Genomic DNA, 24,556 nt, shown 5'->3' on the forward strand with positions numbered 1-24,556 from the left:
AAACAGACAAACTGAAAAGGCCTAACTACATCTTTGCAGTTCTTGGAAAGTAAACCCAAGAGCTGAACCCACTCAGAGAGACATTCCCCTGAAATGTCTGTATGCAAGCAGTTTGTTTCCTTATCAGCTCAGTATTAATCATAATGAAAGCTGATTATATTGCAGGCTGTAAGGCATACACTGACACAAAACTGCAGACATATACAAAGTTCAGTATTTTTCATCCGTATATTAGATCACTTTCACAAAACCCATGTGCAAAAAGGCTCTTGTCTGGAAAACTTTCAGACTAAAGTTGGAGTCTGTCCATGCAGAAGCCTGATACAAGAAAGCACACAAAAAAAAAGATCTTGTAGAATGACCTTAAAGAACCTTGCATCTGTACCATGACCCACAGAATCCATGGAAAAATATTGTTACAACTATCTGAGGGGAAAGGAGTAGCATATTTGATAATAACATTGTGGAAGGAGGTAAGGTTCTGAAAGGATGGTTAGCAATCATTGACTGGACTCTCTCTTTTCCTATAGGAATGTGCCAATTCAGTAATTTGCTTATTTATCAGGGACACATGGGTTTAATTTAACCTTTCAAGGGAAATTTGTCTCCCCTTCCACCTCCCTGCCCACGCTGCCCATAGTAGTGCTTAGAAATGCATTTCATAGGGCTGACAGACTCCTTGATGTGTAGCCAGACGCCTAACAAGCCTAGAAGTCTGAACTTGGCTGGTGTTTGCTGAAATTTCAGTTTCCATAGGTTTGCCTTGTTTTTGAGCTCAGGATCACTGGGGGACCCTTCTCATTTTGCTTCCAAAGTTGGAGAATATACTTGAAATGTGAAGAGCTCCAGTCTTCCCCATGTTATAACCTTCAAAAATGAATATTCTGGTACAGACCAAAACCATTTTTTTTTTTTTTTTAACAGCAGTAGAGTAACCAAGTAGGGGATTCTATGTTGAGACTTATCCATCTTCTCAGGGCTGTTACAAATCAACAGGCAGCTGTGGACAAGTAGTTACCAGAACAGTATGCTTCACGAGGTAGCAGAATCTCTCCACAGGAGATTTTTTTAAGAACAAGGCAGACCAGCATTTGTCAGTTATGTCCTGGGTAGATCTGAGCTTGCTGCAAGGCAGGTCACAGACTGCCTGACCCCTGCAAGCTCTTCTGAGCCCCTTTTGCTTTTATTCCAGGTCATTGGATAATGCAGCATCTTGTTCTGTTTCAGACTTCTGGACCATGGTTTACATCCTCTACGTTTGAAGCTCTTGAGATCCAAGCAGTTTTTAAATGCATTGCCAAAGGAAACCTTCGGGAAAGGGTTGACAGGTTGAGTGAAGAGTTTACAGAGGAAAAGCTATCTGCAACTCTTCAGCAAATTCTTGCATTAGCAGTGGGCACACCCCTTGTTCTCTACACCAGTGAAATAAGTCTGCTCTGCTTACCACGAACCTACAAATAAGAAAAGTGCAAGCAATTTAAATGGGAAGGTGAGGATAAGAAGGGAGACAGGCTGCAGGGCCAGATGCCTTGAAAAGTGTATAAACACATGCCCTACCAGCTATTAGTAAGAGTATGTCTGAGGAGGCTAAAGTATTTACATCTTTCACCTCAAGATAAAAATGAGAAACACATTTCGGTGCTGTGTACTTTGTTTAAATGGTATGAAATTGAAAAACATATGCATCGTTTTAAGGGTGTAGCCTGCAGCTTGCTTATGCTGAAGTCAGTAGTCTCAGAACTGAACAAACTGGGAAGATGTCAGAGATACTTCTTACATGACTAACACAGCCCCTAGAACAGCTGCCCACAGTCAGCATCAATTTAGCACCCTTTTTCTGCAATCCTTCAGATATGAATAGAGAACAGGACACAAGCCTGGACAAAGTCATCTAGCAGGCCATGATCTGCCACCTTTCGTACCTGCCACCTCTTTCATGCACTGACTGGAAGTGGTCAAAAGTAAGAGACCTCATCCCAAGCCAGATGGGCATTTATGTGATGTGAGAATGTGTGTGTCCCTACATTTGTGTCTGCCGGGGAAATAGTTATAGTTTTGTCACGGAAAAAGCGCAGTAAACACAGTGGAGAAGTAGGAACCTCATCAGCAAGGAGCTTAAATATTTAGTTGAAATGGGACCATTCCCTTTTCTTTATTGTAAGAAAGCTCCTCATTCAGTGCTAGAAGTAGTTTATTATTTGCTGTTATAAATAGCAACCCCTACTTCCTACCTCATCTAATTTTTACCAGTATGACAATTTTTCAGTCTTAGGGCCCAATTCTGACTACCTGCCTGCTGACGTTACATGGATGCATAACACCATCAGCTCTAATGTAATAGCTCTCTATTCATTGAGGCACAAGCAAGATAAGAATCTGGCCCTCAAAGCATGATTTAAACTTGACCTGGATGATTCATGCCTTTCAGATCTCAAAATGAGATTACTGCAAAGTGCTTTATAGTGGGCTGCCAAAAGGGCTAATCCATTCCCTGAAGCTAATGCACAATACAGGGACTTGATTGTTATCAGAGGTGGGTAGAGTGGGACCTGCCTACTCACTACTTGTCTGTCAGCATTTGCTGCTTTTTGGTGCCTAGAAAAGGTCTACAGATCTGCTTTTAGCTTTTAAAGCTAATAACGGACTGGAAATTGTTGTTGCCAAGGACATCTGTAAGTGTGCCTTAGGGACTTATAAATACTTCATAATATTGAATCGTTCCCGCTTTTGCTAGCCACAAGAATCCCATCAGACCTGTGAGTGTAATTTCCAGTGACTCCTGTCAAATTGAACATGAAAACAAAATGGTGGATACTGCCATGCATTTCACTTGGACCACCTCTACAAATAGCCTGCTATTAATAGACAGGTAATGAGCTGCCTTTCAGACTAGAAGCCCTCCACCAGTCTTTCATGATCACATTTTAATTAATTTGAACTTGGATCTTCCTGTGTGAATTTTCTTCCTTCACCAAAAAATTTAAGCCATTTCCATCATATTAAATGTATTTTCACATTTCAGATTTTCTCTTATAAATGAAAATAAAAACACAAGTTCAGCTTCCTAACATTACATTGCATTTGCATGACTCCAGGCAGGTTTTTCAATACACTCTGCAAAAGCAACCAATGCAGCAGAAGTGTATTTCTGCCCATGGTATTATTTATTCAGAAATCCTTTCCTGCAAGCCTGGAATTGGCTTCAGACCCTCCACCCCTCTGTAATGACAGAAGGCTGAATGCAGCTGCAGAAGCACTGGGAAACACTGGAAAAGAAGAAATAAAACAAAACAAAACAAAAAGAAGTATATGCTGCAATACAAAAAAAAAAAAACGGTGATGTGTTAGACACAGGAGTATGGTTGGTAGGTAGGTAGAGACTTTGCAGTCTTATTCTAGCACAGTGAGTGTCCCTCAGTACACAGGATGACTTTCTGGGAAGCTTAAATTAGTATGCACTTTGTCAGCCCATATTCTTTATTTAATAGAGACAGCTGGATCCCAAGACAATCCCATCATCAATCAACACTATCAGCTGTGGGTATGATATTTATGCAGCTGATTCTTCCCTGCAGTTGCAGAGTTTATAACTTTGGAGTTACAAGCCTAGTTTAAGGTATCTGAATTTGACAGTTTTGACAGAAAAAGATTGGTGAGATTAGCTATCATTAGCAGGATCTAGGGACAATAAATGAGCGTCAATTCTAGGACATGTATTCACTTCTATTGCACTCAAGTGAAGCAATCAACTGGCACCAGTGGTCCGATCCTTAAGCAGACCAGCAGTTTTCTTACAAAGGCAGGTGACTGCAATTGTTAATGGTTACATTATTCCTTGGTAGAAAAATCTTGGCAACACTGCATAAGTGCAATATATTTCCATGATCCAAAGGCAGTAAAAAATCTATTTTTATCTCAATTTCAGGTATGTCTGAATTTAAGAAATTAAGACTATGCTGTCATATCAGCCATAAAGCTAAACATGTAAATCTGTCTTTCTTCCACATCTATTGTTGGTTTTTCTACTTCAGTGTTTAATTTGCTGCATTTTAATTTTTAAGTACAAATCCTAAATTATTTTGATTATAATCTCCACTTCTAAGTCATTTTTAATCATGGATTACACTGTTCCTTGTGAAATAAAGCTATTTTGGCAAAAACTGTAGAAGCCAGCATGTGAAGCCACATAATTTACTTCCTTACAAAGAGCCATGGCTTATTTATGTTTACATTCTCGTCACAAAACATTTAAAATATGCACTTCATTTATTTATTTACTTAATTTATGACATTAGGGTTTGGATCATATTACAGACTTAAAAGAAAGTCACAAGAGCAATTTGTCATTGCTCTCTATTTGGCATCAATGAGGCCAGCTCTAGAACTCCAAGTCTAGCTTTGGGCTCCTAGTACAAGAGTCCCAGGCTCTTCCCAGAAATGCACAACATCACTTTATTCATCATTGTCCTCCTCCCTTCTGCTGCTATCCCTTGTTCTACATTTGCCCGTGAAAACTGTACCTTAGATATTTTGCGGAACTGTGCCAGTGTCAATGTCTGCATAGCAGTGAAAGCACAGGTCCCCAGAGATCTTCCTAGGAATCAAGAGACAAAGAAAAACAAAACATAGAGGAAATGTCAAAATACAGGGTTGCAAAAAGATCCACTGCATCTCAGACCAACATGTTTGTTTTCTATAGATGTTCTCATTGACCCTTCTCCAAAAGAGTTTCAGGAATTCACTGCATAATAACTGTCTCCAAGGCCTATGTGGCATTTAGAGGTTTTAAAATATTTTGTCTCTTATACAAGTAGTTTATAGTTTCTCTGTCTTCATGCTTGAAATATTTCCCTGCAGAAGCACAAACTCTCACAGAAGGGGAGGACATGAGGCACTCTTGCATAAGCCCATCAACATAGATGGATTTTTTTCTTCTGTGTTACCTTTCATACAAGGATCTGTGAAAGGTATTCAGAAATACCTGAGTGTAGGAAAAACACTGACTTGAAACAAAGTCAGAGCCTAACTTTAGCTAGGCTAATAGAAACAACACTTCTCATTCTTCCCTAAGATTAACTGACAAGAACTTTAGAAGCAAGCTACCAATCCTTGAAAACTTTCATGGCCTCTTCTGATGAAGCCCGCAGCAATGAGCTTAGCTGAGCTGTGCTCTGCCCTTCAGTGACAACACACAAGATACAAGGTTTTTCAGACAGTGTTGTGTGACCCAAGCACCATGAAAGCAGCATTGCTCCATATTGTGATGTCTCAGAATTACTTAGACTGTCTCCTGTTCTTTCCAACAGCTCCCAGAAGGATTTATCCGGGTTTCTAGATATATTTTTGCATCCCTGACATGCTTGGCTTCTCATATACCCTCCTGCTCAGAAGCTAATAATTGTACCAGGCTCTGTGCTTCCCCCCCTGAAATTACCCCACTTTGTGCAGACAGGATTTTCCCGTAAAAGTCTCTTTCCTGCTGCAGACTTAGAAGTTACCAGAACTTAAAGAATTTCCATGTGTCAGCTGGGCCATGGTAGCTTTTCATATGCATGTTTTTACCTTGTGCTAAATCAGCACAACTCAGCGGAGCTCAGTGCTGAGTTAAGCCCAGTCATATTAGCCTTCACTCACCATGGGTTAAGCACATGCAAGTAATTATGGATAAACTCTTAATCTTATCATTTTCCAGTCCTCAGAACAAATATTGATGATCAACATATTGTTTTATAACTAAAGATTTGGACCAGCTTTTGTGCTTGCCTTGCACTGGGGAGAAAGCCAGCATGCTGGAATCATTGCAACTCTTCATGGGAACAACTGCTTGCCAGCCTGAGGAAGGGGTTCATCACAGGGACTCCTATCACTCATCATAATCAGGCTCTTCAATAGCAACCTGGTAACAAATAGTGGTTTTGCAGTTCTGATTTCCTATTGAAGTTCAACGTGGTGCCATCTGCTTGCCAGATTTTTACAGCTATGCAAACATATTTTGTATCTAAAAAGCATTCATTTACTTTTTCACTGTTCTTGCACTTTAGAGTAGTAAAGATCACTTACTGTCATCTGACATTTTTCTTTGTCAGAGATTTAGCAACAACTTTAGCTTGTGTGCTTTAAAAAAATAATAAATAAAATAAAATAAATAAAAAATCCAACCAAGAGGCCAAGGAGACCACACCTTCAACAAAGCTAGAAAGAAATGCTTCAAGCTTTGTGGAAAGTTAATGTATCTGAGCTGTTCAACCCAACAGATCTTCACTGGATGTCCAACCCCATATCTCCATTGACAAGAACTAGAAAATGCACAAGATAAGTAAAATTATAGAAAGAATGCAAGTTCAGAGCCAAGATTTCTTTTGCCTGTAGTGAAGCTATAATTATGACTTTATGATTAAAATAAAATCTGCTGTAGCTAAGCACTGATATTATCTTGAACAGCCCAGTGACTTGTCTAATGTGTGTTATTTAATAGCAGTCTTCAACAGACCACTGATGATACAGATCCCTCTTTTGGAAAGACAGCAATAAAAACTCCTGTTTTAGCAGATTAAGTTCTCCACAACAAGTCATGATCCAACTGTTTCCCAGCCACCTCTGTAAATAAAATGAGGCTCTATTGTTGTAGTAATTTAGTTCCTAGTATTTTCAGGCTGACAAAAACAGTCCACCTTGACTAATCAGCAAAATTTACTAGATATTTATTTTTCCAAACCAACCTTGCACATCTAATATCATGTACGTATTCTTACAGTGGTGGCTACCACAATTAGATCTTCTCACTAGAGAAGATCTAATCAGACTTAAATATAAGCATGCCCTTCTATAGTATTTTCAAGTCAGATAAAAATTATTTTTATTAGGACACCATGCTGCTTTTATATAGAGATTCCGTAAATTCTGATAGATCTAAAGTTCATAAATATGCTATGGGTAATTTTAAACTGAAAGCATTTGTTCTATGATAAAAATGTTTATGTTTCATACCTGTGTGAGTAGCTACCAACATATGGATAACTGTTCTCACCTTTTCAAACACCACTAGCAACTCCTGTTGAATTGGTAGTGCATGAGCAGAAAGCCTTAAAAAATAATCCCACAGTGGCTATAAGCTGATTCATTCAGTCCTCAAATGGCTTGAACATATGCAGAATAGTCCCCTATGTTTGCAGTATTTGCTTCCCAGGCATTTAGTTTATGTTCTGGAAATGTACTTATTTTCCATCGCATGAAAAATCTTTGAGTGGGAAAAATTAGAAGCATGTAGTTGAAGTATTCTATTTTTGTCCTTTGTACCCATACCCTTTAATACAGCAATAAAATGAATTTGGTTTCATGCAGAAGGATAAAACAAAGCCTATATGGCCATAAAAGCAATTAAAGTTAAATAACAATCAAGCCTTTGAGCTACAAAGCCGGTATGTCAAAGTCTGCTCCTAAGGACAGAAAACATGGTCTACTTGTACAATTGCAAGTTCCATAAACCTTTCCTCTGGGGAATTTATACAAAAGTTTTAGGAATTAACTAAACATTTGAACAGATATGATGATTTCAGAAACCAAGCAAATTCTAAACATGATGCATATCACATGTCAATAGTATGTTTTACCTCTTTATAGCAGTTTCTGAAGTTAGCTAATCAATAGTCATGAAAACCTCTAATTTGCTATGTAAATAGGAATGCATTCACTCACTTTGCAGAGTGCAAAGAAAAAGAGCGGTTCCCAGAAACACGGTAGGTTGAAATGCTGTGACTCCTGCTTGTATTGTTTGAAATTCTGACAGCTGGATTCATAAGATAACCTTGCATGAATTCATTTCAAGAGGTAGTAACTGGCTGATTTCTTTCCCTGCCACAGGTGCTTCCAAACATGACGATTTGTCAGTTTTTCTAGTGCAGAAACTGAAAGAAATCTGAGAACTTACACTTTTGGGGGTAACAGGGGAAGTATTGCAAGAGACATGATTAAAGGCAGAGTTAAAATTTTAAAGACAGATGAAATTATAACTTCATTTCCTAGGGGGATTTCCTTCAGCAACAGATAATTAAGATGTTTAATTCTGGGCCTGACTCGCCACTGCCTAAAAATCTAAACATTTGGTTAAAATAAAGCCAAAATGCCACCATTTAAATTTCATTTCATTTTAAAGCCTCACAAATGGAAGCAACTCTACAAAATATAAAGCAATTTGGAAACAAATGCTGCTGTCTCTCATTCCCAAGTGAGAATCTTCTCAGACTCACCCAAACTATGATGCTCTACTTTACCAGACCATCTGATGGAGAGAGATTCGCTCTCCAAATGTGAAAATCCACCTCCCCGGTGTAGTTTTTAGCAGTTTTTAAATGAACTGAAACTATAAATCAAGAACCCTATGTCAGAAAGGGCAAAAGATTCCCCTATATTTGGTAGTTAATGCAGGAAGAAGAGCCAGAGAAGGAAATTTGCTTCAAGATCCTGCCACAAATACATCAGGTCTTCTCAGCTGCAGTGGGAGAAAACCAGTAGATGCTACCTGTCAGTAAGCACTTGTGCAGAGCACAGCCTATCATAGTAGCTTGTGAAATACGGCACATCCTGTACATGTGTTTGAGCTTCTGTCAAGTCCCTTGCATGGTACAGCACTAAGGTGTGTGTTGGCACACCTGTACTTTGTCCTTGCTGGGAAATTTTCTAGGTCACTTCCCACCCAGCTTGGAAGCCTTCCCAGAACAGAAGACACAAGTAAGCATCATTTAGTTCACAGTGTTTGGCTTTGTTGTAAACAGTTGATTTTAAAGTCTATCATACACCTGGCATGGTTTTGTGGGCTTATGTCAGTATTCACTTCCACCTTTCTCTAAGTATCCTACATGGTCAAGGTGGGAAAGGAAAGAGAAGAAGCCTTCTTGTCATCCACTCACATTTGAGTGTTTTCTGTTCTTCTCAAGACTGCCATCCTCATCACCATTTGTCTTTTTCTGGTGGTGTTTCCCATGCCAGAAGACGTGCAATGCAGGAGGCAATAACCAACATAACCCACTCACCATGGGAGGTCCCCACCACTGGCCATTCTTTGATCCTTACTTTCCTTCCAATTTGTGCCTTCACCTTTTCCACCTACCCTAAATATTTCGCATTCTTCAACCACAAAGTATCCTTGCTGGAAATGTACAGTACAGCCTAGTAAGCAGAATTCGGTGCACATGTTTCAGTGGATAGGATGCTTACAAAATCTGTCAATTCCTTCTATGGAAAATAACTATCGTAACAAGGTCTGATTTGAGATGGTACAAAACCCCAAGGAAATGAATAAAAAGCACCACATCTACCATTATATATATATATATATATATATATATATATATATATTTATATAATCAGTCTTATGGTTCAAAGTTAGTTTCTTCTTCTCCTTTCCTAGCTCCAAAAATTCCCCAGGGAGATGCAGACACAATTACATACGGCCTTTCTCACAGCAGATCTGAAAATCTCTGCCAGATGCTGCTCAGAGTAATGTGCCACCTGTGGACAAGCTGCCTGTCCTGGCACCCAACTGTGGCCTCCATCTGAGCACTGCAGGCACCTGCCAAGGGAAGGGTGGGTTATCTTGGCTTGGAACCAAGGCATGTGCAGGAAAAAACATCAAGAATGACCAAAAAAATCCCCCCAAGATTGAGCTGAGGCTCTGAGGTTCATCAGGAGAAGAGAAAAAGGGAAAAGTTCACCTTTGAAGCCATGGAAACTGAGAGCAGTAACTGTTTTTTAAATGATTACTTTTTTCCCTCTTGTCAACTGCACAAGATCTACATCTGTGTTGGCCAGACTTGAAAGAACACTTTATTTGCCTATCACTTTTTACCTGAGAGAGGCAGAAAAAAACAGGTGTGAAGAAAATGTCTTGCAGCCCTCCAAGCTGTCTCCCTTGCAGGACCAGTCAACTTGGTGTGGAGGAAGTGTTTCCAGGGTGAAAAACAGAAGGACTGAGGCAGAAATCAGAAGTGGTCAGAACTGAGCCTCTGCATGGCCAGCAGAAGGATAGAAGGAAGGACAAACAGCTGATGATGTTCCTAAGCCCCCCTTTCTCATACCCACCTTGAGCATTTTGTCTTGGCCAAGCTCAAATGTTCTTCCCAGGTATTGCACATTTGGGAAAGCTCCTCTAACCGGGAGCAGCCACAACAAAAATGTTTCCCCATGCAGGACATCCAAACTGCATCTTTGTGCTCCTTCTACTGATCTCCTCAGTCAAGCAGAGGGTCCTGCCCTGCTGGCAGTTCCTCAAGGGAAACCAAAAGCCACATCCATCTCATGGTTTTTGTTGACACCCCAGTCTACGTAGAGCTGGTTTTCCTCCAGTCCTTATATGTGACACTTTGTCATCAACTTCCCCACCGTCAGTGGCTTATACCATCCATCATTTCTAGAACAATGGAAATTGTTTTTTTCAAATGCAGTGATATTTCTGTGAACTATAATTCTGTATATAAGTATAATTGGTTGTAAAAAGCCAGCACTACAAACAAAGCCATATCACAGTCTGAAAAACAAGGGCTTTCCTCTAACCAGCAGCCTAAAGTCAGTGCTTTCTACTTCTAAAATGCTTGTATATACGGTAGTCATATAACTAACCTACAGCCCCCAAATACTTTTATTTTGTTGGCATGCTAAACCACACCTGATTCCCAGCACACCTCGAATTTCAGTGCAATACAGAAGGATGAGTCAATAGATGCTAATTAACACAAATAAATTAATTAGCACAAGTTAATGCCTTTTTGCATTTGGATTAAATAAAAGAACAAAGAGACATCAATCAAAACTACTTATGAAAGACACGGTATATTAAATTAGTCTTTACTGAAATCAGGTGTACTACAAGTCACGTAACTTTGAATATTCTTATTTTTGTGGAAAAAAATATCATGAGGAAACCACTGTAACACTTGCTCTAGAAAGCAATCACTGGTATCTCCTGTATGAACATTCACTTTAGCCTTTACTAAAAAAACATCTTAGCCATCCTCAGCTCTGAGTTTTTTCCCTATCAAACCATGAACACACTCCAGACAAACACAATTTCAAACTGTCTCAGATACAGATGGCAGGAGGGAGTCAAACGTGTCCCAGGCAGTGAAAAGACACTTCCCAAGCTGAAGGTGACTCTCATAATAAAGCCATATGTCATGGAGCAAAGGCACATGGAGCAAAGCCGTAGGGAGTTATGGAGAGCATGATTTAGCTTTTTGCCCCCCTACATAAAACAGCTGGCACCCCTGCCACTTGCTGTAAGCAGAGATCAGCTGGGAGAGAATAAATATCCTGCCAGCAGCCTGAAGCATCATGATCATCCCCAAACTTCCTACAGCCAGCTTTAGGTGATAGTTTCTCCTTTCCCATTACATATGTTGTACAGACCACTTATTTTTCCCAGTGGTATTGTTCAGGAGCTTCCTACATTTCTGCTCACATCTATCTTCCAAATTCATGTTACACATGACCCCACAGCTGTGCTGAATCCTGTGATGTCACTCTTTAGTGGTTCAGGGATTTAGCAGAAAACTTAATTTGGATAGCCAGAGATATACTGTGCCTTACAGTCAAAAGATGTACAATACCTACAGTGCTGACAGGTGGGGTGGGGTGAGGGGGCAGAGGGGAAGAAATGAGAAATTTTTCATATCACTGAATGGCCATTGGGATAACCAAGAAAAAGCCATCATAAACATCTTGAGAATCAGCAAATTCTAAACAGGTATACCCAAAAAGCAAATCCTTTGCTGCTCATCCAACTTCACTGTGATTATCTAATCAAGTTTAATTAGTTAGTAGTAGCAAATAAGGAATGAGCAAGATCCTACCACGCTAAGCCCTGTGGTGGCAAGTCTGCTACTGGCCACCCCAAGACTATTGTACAATACTCATCCTCATTAATGTTAAGTCCTCAGCTACAATAAGATAACCTGACCAAAAAGGTTATGTGAACTCTCATGTTCCCCTCTTCTTTTTCATTGTCTTCTCAGTGAAGCTACAGATGTGATTATTGATGATACTAAAAGTGCAAAATACATACTAGCAGGCATAGAATGACCACCCTAAACTATCTGCTTACTCACAGGAGAGCTGGCCTCTGATAATGTCATGTCTCCAGGAAGATGGAGAAGTGACATTCCTCATGGTAAATCAGCTGCCTCTCTTTCCCTGCCCCATGTACACATTATATTCTGTACACCTATATGCCTGTCCTCAATGTCCCCTACTGCTCACCCAAGCAGATCAAATGTGCCCATTCCTCTATGCCCTTATCACTCCCCTGCCTCTCCTCCCACCCTCCCACAATCACTAACTCAACTCTAAAAGCCAAAGAGACCCTCCTGGGGGTGGGCATGGGGGCGGTGCAAACAACTTGTGAAAATACCATGGCCTCCATTAGGAGAAGTCTTATCCAGGAAGCCTTGTTTCAGCTGTCCTTTCTGCATTTGATATCAATGAGATCCATTTTGAGACAGAAGTAAGTGCACATTAATATTTATCTGAGAGAAAACCAGTAGACCAGATCTTTACTAATCAAAGTCAATGAAGCTATGCAGTTGAGAATGTGGTCCAGTGTTTACAAACATACATGTTGCAGCCAGATTGGTTTCATGCTGTTTCTCCTCCAGAAATGATGTTTTCATGTTTTTTCATTTACTCTGCTAACAAGATGAACAAGGTATTTAGCAACACAATTTATAGAAAGAAAAATAAATGGCATTGCATTCTCAACTATAAGTGAAAAGGAACTGTTATTCTTTAGAGAAACAAATATAATTAATCTGTCCACAGACAGGAAAGTCCTAAACTAATTAAATGGTCTGCTTATCTTATATTTGAAATTCAGGCTTCATCTTTCAAAAGAAGAGGTCTGGGGAAAGGGAGAGGGGAAATCTTTGAATGTCTCCTGGAGAAATTGAGAAGGTTCATGTGTTGTGCACAACATATAGAGAGTAACCAGAAACTGTAAGAATTTGTCCATCTTCAGCATGATCTTGCTCAAGTTCTCTTTGACAGATGAGACTTTTCTATGGTCACCCAGTTCTTATTTACCTCACCTGTCCTAATACAGGAAACTGCACTGCAAGGAATTTAAATATCAGGGTTTTTTTTAGATGGCAAACATCTGATCATCTTTCTCCTACCATGAGAACTGGGAAAAGCATAGTAAAAGTTAATAAATTAACAGCAAAGTCACCAACAAGTATGTCACCAACACTGTGCATTTAACCAGTGAGAGAAAGAACGAAGACCATAGTTCAAAAACATACAGAAAACATGAGAAATGAAGAGAGGGTTTAAATAAGAATCTAAAAAGGAAAAATTTCTCTGGGAGCTGGGAAAAAACTGAACTGTAAGCTATCCATAAATGGCCTTTTTTTGTTCTTTTATTTCCTGGGAGGTGAGTCTGGTGTCTGGTACTGTCTGTAGACAGGGGTAAGTTACTATACTAGAGAGACTGTAGTTTCTAATGTGATGTCAAAATTCCTGGTATTTGGGGGTGAGAGACTCTTTCAAGCTGTCAGAACACAGTCTTAATGTCTTTTCCTCTCCTCAGAGCCCTCATCCTTGGTTTAGCAATTGAATTACACTGCTGATCCTGAGATCACCTCAAAACTTGTAACTGTCATGAGCATGCCTTGGTTGTTCAGGTTTTCACATCCCCATGGAAGCCAACAGAGCCAACAGGAAGCCAACAGAGCTGGCAGCAAATGCAGAAGTCAAGTCCAGGGATAACCTTGAAAATATCAATCAGTGCAAGAAGCTGAGCAGCTGCTTTTCAGCTGCGCGGCACAAATTATTATTTTTGTTGTCTAATCCTTCCTAACACTTTTTTATGACCTGCAATCAAACACTACTTTTGGTTAAATATATTAATTTATACTCTGTTTTCACTAACTTCACAACACTCTCTAAACATAAGAAATATGGGCATGTATTATTTGAATTCATTGACTCAGTTGCTTTGTGAGTTAAATTGGTCACAAACAGTTTGAAGTAATTTAAAGAAAAAATAATAAAATAATTTATTAATGAAATTCCTTACTGAATTGACAACAAATTTTAGACAAGAAGAAAATAACAGCTTAGACGAGATCTAGTCAAGAGGCTAAGGTAAATAAATATCTTTAAATCTGTTAAATCTTTAGCAGTCAGACTGAAATAGTACTTCAGCATTTAATGAAGTTTTGCTTGGCAACCTCAGCAGGGAACTGCTCTTTTAAATTGTGACCATGAGTTACTACTCATGGAAAACTGACATATCTGAACTCACTTAATAATTTAGTAACACTAGAGATATTAAAATTTTAATCTGTGTTTAGGCAGTTAAATAGGTTTAGGACAATAGAGTAACACCATTCTTATGAAATATCCAAGGACAAGGAATTGCATCCACCTCTACATACTGTGGAGATAGCAGTGGACATCCAGGTATGAAAAATAAAAGCTATCAAGGAGAAAAGTGCAAACAAACAAATGGCCAGAAGTAGAGGATGAGCAAAAGGCAACACAATACAGCAGAACAAATCCTCCAAAGAGATACCCTGGGGGAAAGTCCATTAAGTTGCAAAAATCTTCAAGAATGATGCTTAAGTGCTTATTAGTGAGGTTTCCATTTCTGCAGCAGCATGCACCCACTTCTGGGTAGCTTGTGCAAATTATTATGGAGTTCTGCCCACAGGGAGAAGGTACTTCAATTAGAGGTTACATTTATAATGTAATTAAATACCTAATTTATTAAAAGAAATGCAAATCACATCAGTTTCTAAGTGGCAGCAGTGACACTTAGAGCATGCTACACAACAGCTTTGTTTTAATAATTAAACTGTGTATGCCCTTGGTAACAGCAGTTCCAAAATGGCATGTTGCTCACTGCTCTCTTAAGAACCACACTGAATATAAATAATGAGAAATGGAGTGATAGCATTTGTGTGAGAGAATTGGGATAGCCACATGAAACAGTATTAGTTGGGATTTTTTAAAGCTTTATATATTTTTTAATATTTTATCATCACAGTGGCTTTTGCAGGGTCTCACCCCCCATAGTGTCAGTGAAGTTTTGCCACAGTTTTAATAGCAAAGTTGGCTCTTTGAGAAGTTGTAACTACTGTGCAGATTCTTCAGTAACTGTCTGGTGTGGGAATGAGCATCTGGTTGATACCTATCACCCCCACAGCAAGACAAATTCAGATGATTTGCTATAATATTAAGCCCCAATAGATTACACAGAGACAAGCAGCCCTAAAAATGGTTGAAATATATAAAAAAAATTAACACCAGTATTGGTGTTAAATTTATATTCCATGTGTTCCATCATTAGTGAAGCTGCTGCTTCACCATAGGCAGTTATTAATGAATCAGATAGACATGGTGGAAACAAAGGCCAAGCCACACCAAAATATCTAATTTTAAAATGCAATTAAACTAAAGTAAAGGGGCACCATGTATCCTCTAGGATTATTATTTGATCATTTTCTCATATAGTGGGGACCTTTGAAATGAGCAGATAGGTAAATATGTTAGTGCAAAATTTCTGAAACAAATAGGAATAACAAGCAAGCACTGAAACTATATCTCCCCTACCAGCCCAGGAGTAAGGCTGTGGTGATATGAAGATTTGCACTCGTTCCAGAGCTTGCCCATGGCTGAGCAGCTCTCACTTCAGATTTCCACCTTTTTCTGCATGTCCGGGAAAGAATCCTTCCAGGACTGAAGGTATGTGGCTCAGTGGCTACCCATATGGAGCCAGTTGAAATCAACTGGACCTTCTGCTTTTGTAGAGGAGAGTCTCTCCTTGGCTTTGCTACAATGTTAAAGCCACATTCTGCAGCCTGCAAAACACAATATGGGAACCTTTCTTAACACTTTCTACTTTATTTTCCAACATGCTTACCCTTCTGTCTTTTCTCACCTGATTACTAATAGATGATTTAATAAGAGCATAAATTACCCTCATCAAAACAGAAGTAGATGAAAAGGTGTCCTGGTTAAAACATTTTCTTCTTTGAATTTAAGCAGTCACATCTAAAGCAACCACTGAAATTCTCTTCTGCAGATAAAATGTAAGTGGTCTATTGAAGCTGTGATAAGAAATAATTTACAGCTGCCTTCTTCAAGTGCTATATCAACTATATATTTAATGCTTATTGAAATGTCAAGCTTTCATCCAACTCTTTATATGCACAGGAACCTAGTCTAGCAAGCTGCATTCTCACTGATTGTCGTTGGGTTATTTAGGATTCCAAGAACATTATTGCTTTATATGCAATAAAGATCACAGGTTATTTATGTGTATATATTTACCTGCTCATATACAGACGTAGACTATTTTGCTTACATATTTTGGCATGTTTCCAGTACAATATTCATTAGAGAAAGAATAATTCTTCTGAGGTTTTTGGTTGGTTGGTTGGTCGGTTAGTTGGTTGTTGTTTTTTTGTTTTGTTTTGTTTTGTACAGACAGTGTTTCATTCTAAGCAGCCTGTGAACATTATGATGTTCACATCCAAAAAAAAGCAACTGAAGAATGCTGTCAGACCTCTGATGGTGCCATGCTACTACCACACACACTAGTGCCCATTAATATTTCTAACCTCATTTTACCTTGGTTAGGATATTGTACTTGTAAATAAATACCTTTGTTGTTTTGAGAATAAACTAAATTGTACACAAAGATTTCTTCTTCATCCATACAAACTTGAAGAGGATTACATCTGTTGAAGCAAAATCTAGTCATATCACTTGTAGGCTTCCAGATGGAACTTAAATGTTTAGCTTGGGGTATTGCAACTTGGAGGAAAAAAAAATAAATTAATTAATTAAAATAATAACAATAATAATAACTTTCCAAGGCTGATTCTAGAATATTAGCCAGAGGAATATTTTCTGTGCTCTAGTGGTAGTATCCCACTGGGACTTTTTTTATTTTAAATTAATTTATTTATTTTTTAATTTTATTTTTAATTTATCTTCATACTACAAGCCTAATCCACTACATTATTAAGCAAAATCTACTAAACTTTTTAGATGATCATGGTGATGACTTGACCTGTTCTAATGAGCCTGAGGCCATTAACTGTTCTCACAAGTTAAGGGCAATTTGTTTTCATGACATAACCAGGTCTGAAAATGGACCAATAGCAATGCAAGATACTGCAGATTACTTGACACTGGGAACTTGCCATGTAACTACTTTTTTTTTTCCATAAGCAAGAGAAAAGAAAAGAAACTCAATGTTTCCTCTAATAAAGCTTTCTATAATATTTTTGTATCCCTCGGCAACATTTACCAAGCAGAGAAAAAAGGATGGTAGTTTCTACAGCAAGGCAGTTGTTAGATGGACAATAAAAGTCCTGAAAGGCACTCTTCACAAGTATCTACAAGACCCAACATAAATTTTGTTGGTTCTTTTCCTTCATGTGCCTCACTTCAATTAAACATAAACCACAGTAAGGGAAACACTAACATTTAGTTATCCAAGGCTCTAGTGCAAGGGGTGGATTCTCTGCCTCACTCCAGCAAACTGCAGCCACGAGGCACTGGCACTGCCTTGAGTCATTTTTCATTCTGGAGTATGGACTCCCCTTCCACCCATGGGGTCTTACACAATTGCATCACCTTCATACTGAGTAGCTCTGCTACTGCTTTGGATCCCAGAATTACATCCCTTTACCATACCATATTTAATGAAAAGAAGTATATCTCTGAAAAGTAAGATGCAGAGCCAGGAAATTAAGGAAATGAGACAGACAGCAACCTATTTCCAAGCACATAGTCAGCTACTGAAAGCACTGCCAGGAGCACAAATTCTTCTCCCTAAAGGATTGCTACTAGTGAATCCCACTTAGTGGCTGTGGGGCACCTGGGAAGGGTCACTTTCCTTGTGTTAACTCTCTAAATAAATTATTGGCCTCATTTCCTAAATAGGACCTGAACATTTTCTCATTTCTACCTGAAAAGCACTTGTATTATTTGGAACTCATCTTTGGAAATGGGCCTGGCCAAAGTGTTCCTGGAATCCACTGGAAAATCAACGTTAAATAATAATACTGAAACTTCTGCTGCCAGCAGCCTGTTACCTCTTCTCTGCTCACATAGCACTGCCAGAAGCAGATACTGTCAGTTGTTATGATGCTGGTAATATACCAAATGCTTTCATTCCACATTTAATGGGTCCAAAAGAGTAGGAATGGTCTTCATTACTACTGTTAAATTTAAAGAGTGCTTCCTTTTTCTATTTCAGCAGGATCTTTGGACTTGACATCAGTGAAGAAACCACGTCCCCAAAGACAAAATGATTGAAGTGGATTATTTCTCCACTACCCTCTAATTTTAAATGACAGGTGCAGATATGTCTCAAGAGACTGACAGTTTTCTTACCACGGTTTGCATTTGAAAGGTATTTAGGGTTTGCATTTGAGATTTTGTGCTTTCTCTTGCTGTGTCAGTTGCCAGGTTTGGAAGTCAAGTCTCGTAAACCACATAATTCCTGGAAATCAGTTTCAGACCTGTGAATGCTGACTCACTGGCAGTTAAGTACATTTTCATAAGTACCTCGGTAACTTCTAGAGCCAGGAATTTCAGCAATAACCTTCTGTACTGCAGATTGTTGACAGGTAAAATTATGTGCCAGATTAAGGTAAAATAGAGGACTTTTCATTACCCATCTAAACTGCCTTTATTGTACTGATGAATTTAATGGATAGAAATATGAACAGTGTATACCATACTTACGAAGACTGACTATACACTTAGTAGAAAGTATGTCTACATCTATCTTATGTAGCTCATCCAATATTCCCATTTCCAGTACACATTAAGAGCATTACATGCAGCCCACAAATGGCCCATCTGGCCTCTCCTGCTGTTGTACTGAAGCACCCAAACCACATGAAGAGCTGCCAAGACTGTTCAGGCACATAAGCAGTGGATGGAACTTCCCTAAAGCTCTTCCTGATGGACAGTGACCCTGAGCTTGAGAGCAATTTGGGTGGCAAGATGTGTAAACCTCATACCTCTAGCTGAAATCTGAGTGTTAAACAAAACAGTACAGGGTTCAAGATTCACTTCTTTGGGCTCACAGGTGTAAATTACACCTCATGGTAAAAAATATTCAATGAAGGGAACGAGCTTGTCTCACTTGAAGCTTGTATCACTCCTAGTGTAAAAAGATGCTCTAGGAGCCAAGGAAATAGACCTCTTCTAGGAATGCATTGAGCCAAAGTCCATCTTTTTTCCCTGCAGTGGTGTTCAGACCCACAGCTGTGAGAGAGTGGATGTCATTTGACACAGCTACAATGTCACCACAGTGGATCTTCTGTTGCTGAGAGATTCTGCTGTAGCAGATGTTGCTAGGAGCTGATGTGGACCCCGAGCTGGAATTGGACATCAGTGAGATACAGCATGTACTTTCCATTACTCAAAGGCTTAGTGCAGCTATATATTATAATGGGTTTTCATGCTTGCACTTTCCTCTCTCATCTTTAAACGATTCTGCAGTGGGGAGGAAGTCTATTTGAGACTTCATTAGGTGGTGACCCAGTTCATGACTCAAAGCGGAAACCTCTTCCAGCTGAAATGCCACCTCTTGCCGAGTGTACAGCCACTGCTGGGCTTTCACCCCACAGGCTGGCAAATAACAAAAGAGGTGTCTGCTACACAATGGTGGTTATTCTGACAAAATACAGATAATACACTTACGTGCTCCATTTTTCTGTTTCCTCCCTTCTCTCCTTCACTTCATAAAAAATTATCCTTTTTAATTCTTTTGTCTGTTTAGGAAGAATATTTCCCTCACTTGAGAAACTAGTTTGGCCAAGCTGATGGTTCTTTTCAAGATTTTCCTTTGCTTATTTTGAAGTTTGAAAGAGCAAATGACTCACATAGGTGAAACTCTGCACAGCTGCACATGCAGGCAGGTATGGGTGACCTTTAGCTTCATTCTTTTTGTCTGGATCACACTGCTGTGTCTGAGCTGAGCTGATTCAGATGTTGCTCTCCCTCTCTCTCCTTTCCCCCTCTGTACTCCTTGCAAATCCCAGTAGTGGCAGCAAAAAGACAGATGATGCCAAAGCTACTAGAGGCCTGGAAATAATTATTTTGTTAGCCTGAAGTGCACAGCTTCATATTCCCTAAGGTGGAAATATCATGATACCTGATCACTTATATTATAGAACATCATATATTATAGGAATTATCCTATTATTACTATATCCAATATTATAGGAACTATCCTGTTATTATAATTATTATATTAAATTATGTATTATATCCTATTACATAAGATTATAAGAAGCACATTATATAGGATATCCTGTCCTATAATACTAGATCTATCTGATTTCAAGAAAGCCATCCTGTGGTGTCCGCATTTCCTCCCCTGACTCCACTGTACTGTGGGACCTCAGCACCCTGCTGTGCCCTGGGCACATATGTGATCCTTCCTGGCAGCTCCCATGTGTGCATTTTCCCACTGAATTCACAGTAGCTTGGAGTTTGGAGAGGCTTTCCCCCAGACAGCATTCTCTGAGAAATGCTGAGTCAAGAGGAATGAAACTATTCAAGCATTTGGATTAAATTTAGCAGTTTGTTCCAGATCAAGGGAGAAAAAAAAAATAATAAAATAAATAAAATAAAATAAAATAAAATAAAATAAAATTCAACTTTTATCTTCAAAATGCTAAAACGTAGCTTTCTTAAGAAGTTTTTCCCAATTTTTTTCCTATTTTCCACTTTTTTTCCCCATAATAAAAGAAAAAAAAAAAAGAAAACTAGACTTTTATTTTACCTAAGATATTTTTCCCCATCTTTAAGAAAAATACCAAAATTTTAGTTTGAAATTATTTATTCTCCCCATCCTTTTTTTTTTTTTTTTTTAGTTAGGCCATAGATTCAAAAAGCTATATATTTTTTCCTACCAATGTTCTGTGCACAAGATAAAAGTCCTAGACTTCCCCCCTTAGCAAATAAATAATAATAATAATAATAATAAATAAATAAAACTAGCTCAGTGTGGGTTGAGAGGAACAGAATTTTCCATTTGTTCACTTGAAGTAGGTGCAGTAATAAGGTTACTTGAAAGCCTAAAGACAAATGAATGTGTTTTAAAATTAAACGTTTTCTCAGTTTCTATTTAATTACTTTAGAAAAAGCAGGGTAGTACTAAAATATTGGTGTATAACAGAACTGTTTTAATATTTCTTTTTCAAAGTGGTTGAATTCTACTAGTCAGTAGAAGACATTTAAGTAAAGAGTATTGCTAGTTGCCAGGCAAGTAAAAACAGAGGTATGGTTAACACCTCAGCAAATAGCACAGAAAAATACTTGCAAGCCAAATAATGCATTGATTCCTTAGGGTATTTTTCAAAAATAAATAATTAATGCATGGAGGGTCACAGAAAAGCAGTGCCACCTCTGCAAGCTCAGAGCAGGGGCAGGTAGCCCTCACTGTCCTTCCAGGGGCTCTTTCTGGACAAGTCAGAGGGAAATGCTCCAAAAGAACCTCTGCTTCTCATATTCACCTTCAATGGGCACAATATGCAAGGACGTCATAGCCTGTAACCTGCCCAGTGCCCTCAGAGGGTTGGAAAGAGCTCTTACATCCACTCTTTACAGAGGAATAAAGAAGATGGATAAGGCACAGGATGCTGGGCAAGGGTAGCTGCACACTGCATATAACAAAGGAGGAAATATTTCAGGAAAACCCTCTTACGTCCTTCCCCTCATGTAAGAATGAACTCTGGTTGGGATGAGTCTTTTGAGAATGTTTCTCCTAGCAAAACAGTGTGAACTTTCAAAAGCACCAAAAGGAATTAACACCCAAATGACCACAACTTTTTGTTGTATTTTTGTCTCTAAAGGTTCTGGGGGCTTTGGAAAACTGAAGCAGTAAGAGAAGGCAAGGACTCTCTCACATGAATGCACAGCCTGTTCCTAAAACTTCTAAGTGTTTAAGCACTTGTGCATCTAGATTCCGGCTGGTAGCATAAGACTTGTTACATACATTTGTAATTCCATCTGAGAACTCTTTCAGGAAGGCAAAGAAATTTTCCGATACCGTTAAAAGAGTTCACAAATCCATGTGCTATGATGAGAGAGGGTTTTTGCTAGGGGTACTGCTTTATAACAGCGTGTGTATGGAAGGGGTGGGGGAGGGGAGAGGGGAGTTTTATAATAGAGGAAGGAAAATTACAGAGATCATTTCTCCCAAATGACCACTTGTTCCGAAAACTCAAGCAGGGATATTTATCTTTGTAGGCTAGATCAAATGAATAGATGACATTCTTCTGGGGACTTCAGCTGTAAAACCTAAATGTAACTGTTATACCCAATCATTCTCCATACTGGTATGACAATTTAATTTCTAATAGTAAAAATCAAGCAAAGATGTTTGCCTGCTCTCCTCCAAAACAAGTTTCATAGCTGAAGTTTTCACTGCATGCATTATCCCTACATTTACTTCCTGATGATCCATTATTCTCAACTACTGACTTCCCTAGATTTCTTGCTGAGATAAAGTGGACTCCTCTCCTCCAGTAACATTCCATATGAGATATCAAAAAAATGCAAATTAGACTATGCACAGCAGGAGATGAACATCTAAAAGCTACTTCAGCACTCAGTATTGATTCCAGATCCCAAACCTTCCCTCCATAGTCAGCACACTTCTGTATGCAGAGGCATAAACACTAATATCAGGCAGTAATAGTTCTCTGCATTGTGTTTTGAAATTAAAAGAGTAATTTGTGAGCCCACATCTTATTTCTGTTCTTTATTTTAGTTTGTTGTATATATGTATGTGTATAGAGTACATTTCTGACTAAAAAAAAAAAATCAATTAAAATTTGAAGTCAAGGAAATTGAAATGTGTTTTGGATGACACTTTCAATATTCAAATACACTACTGAGGAATGCAAAATTGTGATACCCAAAGCACCTGTAACTCAAGCAAAACAGCTGTTCGTAAGTCCCTTTGCTAAAGTTAATATTTAGAATTATAGAAAAATTGTAGTTTGTGCCTTCCTTTTATTGACTTTAATAGTAGGTCTAAGCCAGTGCCCTTGAAGATTTCATCCACCACATTTCTTAAGATAAACATCACACCACAGAGGCACGGATGGTTTAATTAATTTGATTAAATTAATTTGATTTCTCCATTGTGAACCCCTTGATCCCTCAGACTAACAGAGTTAATGTTTTATTCCCAGATAAAGCTGAATTTTGATCAAATTCAGTGCCTAACCAAATAAGAGTATACATGCTTTCCCCCTGTTGTTCCCTGGTGTTTTGGGAAAAGCACATCCCCTCAGGTGGCTGAGGCTCCAGGAGGAGCAGCAAGGAGTGGTTGGGATGTGTCTGGCTAAAAGGCAAGATGAATAAACTTTAAGTGCCCATATTTACCAATAGCTGCACGACTCTATCCACTGCATTTTCAGGACAGTCTTGGCTGCTGTAGCAGCAGTGCCTTGTTCTTCCAGTACAGCCCTTTCAACCTGACCTGGGCAGCAAACAAAATTCCTTTCCCCATCTGTGTGGTTGGTGGTGCTGAACGTGCTTCTGGCCATGCAGCCAGTAAGGACAGAGTGTACTCTCATGTAGGTCACAGCCTAATTTCTGCCACCCTTCTATGCTGCAGTTCACCACTCAAAGGTTCAGAGCAAACCACATTTTGCAGATCTGCTTGAATGGCCCTGAAGCCCAGAAGCTAAAAAAGGCCCTAGGACTAAATGAGGTTCTTACTATCTTCCCAACTATATTGCTTAAAATCAACAGTCAAAACAAAGAAAAAAAGAAACACACACACACACACAATGTTTGTTTCAGAGAACTTCTGCATTTCTCCGTTCTTCTAACTCACTTTCAGCTGTTTCCATTTCACTTCCAATCTTTTACTGTTATTTTATTCCTAATATGTTATGGCTTCAAGTAATCACAAATATCATCTATTTTCTCAGGTTCTGTTTGTGAACACTACACACCAGCTTGAACTACACATTTTTAGTTTGCACACTGGTAATACTGAAGTTGTCCCTCACAAGGTCACCATAGAAATATAATTTTCTCAAAATAAATTTCCTCAAATATTTTTCTAAGAAAAGCTGAGAACATTTTGCATGTTGAAAAAATCATCATAATTTTAGTTTGTTTCATGTTTGCATGAAAATTGGGGATCTTGCCCAGCTGTCATTGAAAATAACATCAACTACTGTTAAGCCAAAGTCAGTGGAATTGCCCTGGTAGATGATTTTCCACAAGTTTAAGAGCAATGATACCAAACACATTCAGATTTCATAAAGTTACTTTATTTTCTTTAATGACAGAATTCATTAAAATAATTCTTAATTTTGATTTGCATTTACTCTGTAATAATTTGGGAATGTAAAATTTCCAGGATGACACCACTAGAGGGACTCCTGAAATGGATGAGAAACCACCTGGAAGGTTTCTCAACTAGGAGCACTGCCCAGGGAGCCAAAACACAAAGATTTTCTTTAAGGAAAAAACAACAACTCTTTGTCGTTAACTGTAACTCATCAAGGAA

The 24,556-nt window shown here is 38.7% G+C and overlaps 2 long non-coding RNA genes across 6 annotated transcripts; one reads left to right on the forward strand and one right to left on the reverse strand.

The window, feature by feature from the left end:
• Nucleotides 1-256: 256 nt before the first annotated feature.
• LOC311436661 lies at nt 257-12,284 on the reverse strand. Of its 2 annotated transcripts, none has more exons than XR_014693010.1 (3): nt 12,099-12,284; nt 4,521-4,594; nt 257-1,451 (listed from the first exon to the last, which is right to left on the reverse strand). It is a non-coding gene; the product is annotated as an uncharacterized lncRNA (long non-coding RNA). The 2 variants fall into 2 exon arrangements; XR_014693011.1 differs by lacking the exon at nt 12,099-12,284 and adding an exon at nt 10,078-10,487.
• Nucleotides 12,285-12,384: 100 nt separating this feature from the next.
• On the forward strand, nt 12,385-22,874 carry LOC311435943. 4 transcript variants are annotated; one of them, XR_014692498.1, is made up of 4 exons: nt 12,385-12,493; nt 15,604-15,732; nt 18,260-18,415; nt 19,261-20,742. It is a non-coding gene; the product is annotated as an uncharacterized lncRNA (long non-coding RNA). The 4 variants fall into 4 exon arrangements; XR_014692499.1 differs by having other exon boundaries at nt 12,391-12,493; nt 15,609-15,732; XR_014692500.1 differs by lacking the exon at nt 12,385-12,493 and adding an exon at nt 21,876-22,874 and having other exon boundaries at nt 14,144-15,732; nt 19,261-19,934.
• The last annotated feature ends 1,682 nt before the right edge of the window (nt 22,875-24,556 follow it).

Source organism: Aythya ferina, assembly GCF_964211825.1.
Source record: "Aythya ferina genome assembly, chromosome: 4".
NCBI classification, from domain to species: domain Eukaryota; kingdom Metazoa; phylum Chordata; class Aves; order Anseriformes; family Anatidae; genus Aythya; species Aythya ferina.